Below are 7,671 nucleotides of genomic sequence, written 5' to 3'. Positions count from 1 at the left end.
GGTGAGTGCCACAAACCAAACCCCGTTCAACTTTCTGCCATTTTTGTGAACTAACGCTTTAATAAGTGACTCTCTTTCCAAAACCCTTGTATCTAGGACTTGTTCCGGCTCCGTTGGATCAAGCTGAACAATTCGTCTCATTGACGTTTGCGAAAGATTCCCACCTTTCACTAAACTTTTGTTTTCATCCATTTGTAGGTTCCAGCGGTAACACCGAGACACACGAAGGAGGTGTGTAGATAATGACTTTTGATAGAAAACTAGTGGAATTCCTTTTGTGTACGTGTGGGTTTTTTTTTTCCCGTTAACTTGCATCCTTATTCATCACCAGGTGAAAGAAGACGCCATGACTCACGGCCTGCAGACCGGCCGCTTCTTAGAAAATACATCCATTGAAGTCCATGCAGCCAGAGGTACGAGCTGCAAGACTGATTTTGTAATTTTAATTTTTTAAATGTTATATTCCCCCTTGCTCGGTTTTTTTTTTACGTGCATTTCTTTTTCAGGATTCTGGCCTGTGTGCGACTTCCTGCAGCAGTGGAAGCTTTTGTCCACAATCTGCCAGAGAAGCGGGTTAATCCCCATCCACTATCTGTTCTTTTTCGCCACAAGATGGCGCCAGAGGGTGGACTTTAATCTTGTGATTTCCTTTTATTGGACTTTTACAAATGTGCTTGACCCTTTCGTCTTTATTTCAGACTCTGGGGATGATGTCTGAAGGAGTCATGCAGGAAGTCAACCCCTTCAAGTAATCTGCACAGGTACATTTCATGGAAAATGTTCGCAGTTGTGTTGAATAAACCTATGCTCAAAGTTACTTGTTTGATTTGAGGTGAAGCATTTTGCTTTTATTTAATCTGGACTCTGTTTTTTCCACTCCCTACCATAGTGCTTCCTGTTGGCCACATTCATGCAACAAGCTGCTAATTTGTAAGATGTTGAGCTTTGAATACTTCTCATGTTGGTGACATCTGGAGATGTTTTTTTAAATTTCTTCCATCCTCTCCTGCTTAATTTGGAGTAAATTCTCTCACGCTGTAGTCTTCTCTTCACTACTATAGTCCTTGTGTCTTTCCTGTTAGCCACATTCCAAAAAGCTATCTACTCATTCCGAAGACATGGAGCCATGAAAACTTGTTCTAATGTTGTAGGCTAATGTCATTTTTAAATGTCTTACATTGTCCCCTTGCTTAAACCTAGAGTAACTGACTAAAAGTTTGGTTTAAATTGCCTTGATGTGTATCAAGCTTTAGTTTTGCATCCCTTTGATGCCCATGTCTAACTTTCAGTGCTTTAGATATTGTCCTCAAGTAGGAGTGACTTGTGCCCTTCCTGTTACCCACAATCCAAAAAGGCTTTAGGATTCATGCAACAAGCTGCTAATTTGGAAGACCTTGATCTTTAAATACTTGTGCTAATGTCAAATTTGTTTGAATGCAGATGCATTGTGTCTTCATGAATTGGATTTAAATTACCCTAACATTTATTGGTGTACTGCTAAGCAAGGGTCCATTTGTCATTTATGTCCAACTTGGTGTCTTGTCTTCTGCAGGATATCTATTGTCTTCAGTAGATAATGACTTTTAGAAAAAGAAAACTAGTGGAATTCCATTTGTGCGTTTTGCCATTAACTTGCATCATTATTCATCACCAGGTGAAGGAAAAAGCCATCACACACGGCCTGAATCAGCCTCTTCACTTCCGGTTCTTCTTATTCCGCTTCTGCCCGGAGTCAGCATCACTTCCTGTTCAGAGTCACTCGGACATGGAACAGAAGCTCCATCCTGAGTCCCTGCAGCAGACTTGCATCAGGTCATTTTTTTTTTGTAACCACATCCTCAAATGTGCTCACTTGCTCACAGCAATTGTAGCAAATGGGGATAATGGCATCTTAAACTTAGTCCCTGCACCATTTTCTATAGAGAAATGTTGTTTTTTAACATCATGGCACACATGCATTAAGCCAGTGCTACCTTGACTAGTGACTTAAATGTTTGTGATTCCCTTATCGAGATTAACCATTTAATGTTCTTTAAATTTCACATTCTCCTCTTGCTCTTTATTCTTATAAACTTGTATTTTTTTTCAGGATTCCTGACTTCCTGCAGCAGTTGAAGCTTGGACAATCTGCTAGAGAAACAGGTAAATCTCCAGCGTCACTGTTTGACCACAAGATGGCGCCAGAGGACATATTATAATCTGCAGTTTTTCCTTTATTGACCTCTTACAAATGTGCTTGACCCTTTTTTCTTGTCTTTACTTCAGACTCTGGGAATGTTTGAAGGTGTAATGCAGGATGTGAACCACCTCAGGTACACTTCACAGAAACTGTTTGCAGTTGTGTTTAATAAACATGCTCAAAGGCATTTAAACAAAGTTACTTGTTGGTGTTTGATTTGAGGTCAATCATTTTGCTTTTATTCAATCTGGCATTGGTTTTTTCACTCTCATAGTCCTTCCTGTTGACCACAAATGCAATTCATACAAGCTGCTAATTTGGAAGATGCTAACATCTGAAGATGTCATTTATAAACTTCCTTCTTTGTCCCCTTGCTTAATTTGGAGTAACTGACTAAAAGTTGGGTTTACATTGCTTTAGTGTCACAGCTCCTTGACTCATGTCTAACTTTAACTGATTTAGAAATTGCCAATGTCCCCAAGTTAGAGTGACTTGTTGCGTCTTTTAACCACTATAGTCGTGTCCTTCCTGTTACCCACAATCCAAAAGGGCTGTTAGATTTGAGTCATTCATGCAACAAGCTGCTAATCTGCAAGACCTTGATCTTTAAATACTTGTGCTAATGCTGTAGGCTAACACCTGAAGAGGTAATTTTAAAGGTCTTCCATTGTGCCCTTACTGAAAGTTTGGTTTAAATTACCTAGATGTGTTTGTGACTTATGTTGCGTCTTCACTGCTATAGTCCGCGTGTCCTTCCTGTTAGCCACAATCCAAATGATTGAATACCCAGCCTTATGTTGACTGTCATTGTGTCTCACATGGACAATCTTTATTAGTGTTCTGCTAAACAAGGGTCCATTTGTCTATGTGTAACTTGGTGTCTTGTGTTCTGCAGGATGCTGTTGAGATGATGCTCCACTTAGCTGAGAAACCAGAAGCTCCTTGAAGAGACAACTGCACCATCATGTGAGTATGTTGTCTTGCAGCATGTCACCACTTCTGTGGTGTTTGTTGAAGTTGTTGTGCTTTGTCTTCCAGAATGAAGATGGACTCTTGCAAGAACTTCAGTTTTGTCTCTTATTTGCTGCCATTTGGAAGAAGAGTGTTCAAGAATCCCTTGAGCTCTCATTGTCCAGAGAGAAACATGCGTTTAGATAGTGCAATGCAGGGATTGTTGTGTTTCAAAATAAAAACTTGAACTATACTTTTTTTCATGTGTATCTTTATTATAAGGAACAGAAGAAGTAAAACTAATTTACTAAGTACATTCAATGAACCAGTTAACACTGGAGCTAAGGACAAAAAATAATAACAAAGTACAACAACCAGAGAAGCTGAATGAAGTAAAGTTAAACACATTAAAACATGGAGAAAAGATTACTAAGTATAAATGTAGAGTGACACAAGCTGCACAGAGAATAATTATAACAAACAAGACAATCAGAGGAGCTGCTGAACTAAGTTAGACATTAACAAGATTAAATCTAGAGTTAAAGTCAAATAATCTGACAAAGTATAAACAATATAACAAATTTGTCTCAGCCAAAATAAAATGCTAAGTTAACAGCTAACAATTGTCACAGAAACATGTTCAACAGCTCTGTCAGTAATCAGTGACACAACTGCAGAGACAGTAGAGACTTGCACTTATCATTAAAGAAGTTCTCTTCAGTGATAAGTTTGAGACTCAAACACTGTCTCTGCAGTTGTGTCACTGATCACTGACAGAGCTGCTGAACATGTCTCTGTGAAAATGTACAAGTGTTAGTTTGCAGTTAACTTTGAGTATTTTCTTTGGCTGAGAGAGAGAGAGATGGTCTTCACCTGCTGAGACACACTGACATTATGGTTTAGACTGGATGGGCAATGTAATTGTGTGGTTATTTTTGAATTAATCTGAGTTGGAAAAATAAATTGGTCTAAAAATAGATCCTAAAGGGACTTGATTAGATCGTTTAATAAATAGACAGTACACCTTTATTTAATGCTGTAACTTTATTTTCACTCTTTACATTTACAGTTTACTGTTAAATTACTCAATGATTATTGATTGAAATCTTAACATAAGTCACTGAAGAAATGATAATAGTTCATGTTCAGTACTTGTTGATAATATTTAGTTTTGGTCTAATAATCAGTTAAAGTAAATCTATTTTTATGGTGAGCATGGGATTAAAGTAGCATTTTTTTTTTTAACGAATTTTTGATTATTTTTGTATGCAAGATTGTATAATTACATAATGATTTTATGCATTTCCAAAATTGTACTCCTTTAACAACCCAATATTATATTCGTTTTAAATTTATTTTGTGAACACTGGGTTTATTTATATTATAGAAACTACACGAAAAAAGCAGCACGGTTTTCAAAAGACGACATTATGTTTGATTGTTGTAAAATTATATATAAAAAAACGTGATAGAAACATAGTACAATTAAGATTTTTTTTATTTGGACAAACATTGTACAAAGTGACAATTCAGTTATTTAAAATATAAAGATACTATACAGAAAGATTAGTTTAATCATTTTATTTGGTAGGTTGAGCAGGAGAATTCAAAGTCTCTAGTGACAAAGACGATCAATTAGTTTTAGCTATTAATAAAAACAGGAATTTAAAGTTTATTTGAGGAGATTGTGAGAGTAATATCTTTAATGCAGTTAAAAGTTTAAGACAATAATTCTAGTCATTCTATTGACAGGTCACTGTTAAAATTAGAGCAAGTAAATATTAAAAGACATTTGTTTGTTTTTTTCCCCACAGAAGGTTTATTTTAAAAGTGGACAATATTAGCTGTTATTTAGACAAATCAGGATTCATATGAGAAGACACTGATCTGTTATCTTACTAAAATGGATTAAAATTATCATCACGTTATATTTAAGAGCTTAAATTACATTTTAATCAAGTGAGAAGTAGCTCATTTTCTCATAGACTTACATTACATTTGAATCGAGTTAATTTTCAGAATTATCAGAATATGTCTACGTAATACAGTCTGTTTTTTTTTTGGTTTTTTAAAATAGAATTAATCAATATAAATGGGTAGAAACTACATTAATATGATGTCTCAGCGTGGTAAAAGAAGCCGCTCACCGAGTCTTCATGGCGGCTCGTCTTCTTCATCCAGCGTGGCTTCTCCAGCAGAACATCCGGGAACTCTTGGCTTTGGCCGACACGAAACGACAGCTTCCTAAACAAAACGGTCACGGTCAGCGTCACAGTATAAAGTATGTCTTCAACATTAAAAACAATCATTTTTCAGCAGCAGTTGCCACCACATGTTTGTCACCGCTGCTCCTCGTCCTTCCGCGTGTCTCCTCCTGCACCTGCGTGCGCGGAAGTTCTGAATGACAAACAGGAAGTGGAAGTTCGAAAAATAGTTGTATCTAAACTGCCATCCGGTGGACAAATGTGATAGTATTGCTACTCAAAAGTTGACATTGCCCTCCGGTGGACAAACGTAATATTACTGCTGCTCAATTGTTCAATCTTACATATACAAGTAGATTGATTCCAAGTCGAGGGATAATAAATTCACACCTGCTCAACTCTTAAAACTGCCCTCCGGTGGACACACGTGATATTTCGTGTAGATGAATTGATTCACGGCTGCTCAGATGTTAAAGCTGCCCTCCGGTGGACAAACGTGATATTACGTGTAGATGAATTTATTCACGGCTGTTCAACTGTTAAACCTGCCCCCCGGTGGACACACGTGATATTACATATAGATCAGGGGTCTCAAACTCAATTTGCCTGGGGGCTGCATGAGTAAGAGTCTGGGTGAGGCTGGGCTCACAGGTTTCCCGTTGAATGTCTCACCTGATTCACATACTACAGCTTCTCACCTTTCCAGTGATGCTCCATATAACCACATTTACTGTGGAATTTTGGAGAAAATCCACTTCAAAAATCATAATTTTGACACTTTTATTGCAACAGTTGCTGACTTTGCACTGCCACCTAATGGACAAATAAGGTTTCCCGTTGAATGTTTCACCTGATTCACATACTACAGCTTCTCAACTTTTCAGTGATGCTCCATATAACCACATTTACTGTGGAATTTTGGAGAAAATCCATTAAAAAAAATCATAATTTTGACTCTTTTATTGCAACAATTGCTGACTTTGCAGTGCCACCTAATGGCCAAATAAGGTTTCCCGTTGAATGTCTCACCTGATTCACATACTACAGCTTCTCACCTTTCCAGTGATGCCCCATATGTCCATATTTACTGGAGAATTTTGGAGAAAATCCACTTCAAAAATCATAATTTTGACACTTTTATTGCAACAGTTGCTGACTTTGCACTGCCACCTAATGGCCAAATAAGGTTTCCCGTTGAATGTCTCACCTGATTCACATACTACAGCTTCTCACCTTTCCAGTGATGCTCCATATGTCCATATTTACTGGAGAATTTTGGAGAAAATCCACTTCAAAAATCATAATTTTGACACTTTTATTGCAACAGTTGCCCACTTTGCAGTGCCACCTAATGGACAAATAAGGTTTCCCGTTGAATGTTTCACCTGATTCACATACTACAGCTTCTCAACTTTCCAGTGATGCTCCATATAGCCACATTTACTGTGGAATTTTGGAGAAAATCCACTTCAAAAATCATTTTGATACTTTTATTGCAACAATTGCTGACTTTGCACTGCCACCTAATGGACAAATAAGGTTTCCCGTTGAATGTCTCACCTGATTCACATACTACAGCTTCTCAACTTTCCAGTGATGCTCCATATAGCCACATTTACAGTGGAATTTTGGAGAAAATCCACTTCAAAAATCATAATTTTGATACTTTTATTGCAACAATTGCTGACTTTGCACTGCCACCTAATGAACAAATAAGGTGTCCCGTTGAATTTCTCACCTGATTCACATACTACAGCTTCTCAACTTTCCAGTGATGCTCCATATAGCCACATTTACTATGGAATTTTGGAGAAAATCCATTTAAAAAAATCATAATTTTGACTCTTTTATTGCAACAATTGCTGACTTTGCAGTGCCACCTAATGGCCAAATCAGGTGTCCCGTTGAATGTCTCACCTGATTCACATACTAGACCCTCTCAACTTTCCAGTGATGCTCCATATATCCACATTTACTGTGGAATTTTGGAGAAAATCCATTTCAAAAATGATGCACTGCACATGCACAGTTCTGCCCCAAATAGATGCCCGATAAGTGTCCAAAGTGCTTTGCAATATAGCTCCCGAGTGGAAGGACTTGCCGAGAAGGACATTGTGCCCCCCACAGCACGCCTAACGCCCTCTCCCATCTCTGTCCAACATGGTCAGTTGTATACAGCATATTGTTATGGAGCATAGTGATATTATACAGATTGGACAGCTTGGAGTCTTGGAAATCCATGCATGACAATTTTTTACAGTATGTCCAGTGATTTACATTGTCAAATTAATCTTTATTGTCTTAATTACATTTAATAATAAAATTGCACTGCAAAGT

Source organism: Microchirus variegatus, assembly GCF_963457635.1.
Source record: "Microchirus variegatus genome assembly, chromosome: 20".
In the NCBI taxonomy this organism is placed as follows: domain Eukaryota; kingdom Metazoa; phylum Chordata; class Actinopteri; order Pleuronectiformes; family Soleidae; genus Microchirus; species Microchirus variegatus.
The sequence above is the reverse complement of the archived record's forward strand: the minus strand, read 5'-3'. Positions refer to the sequence as shown.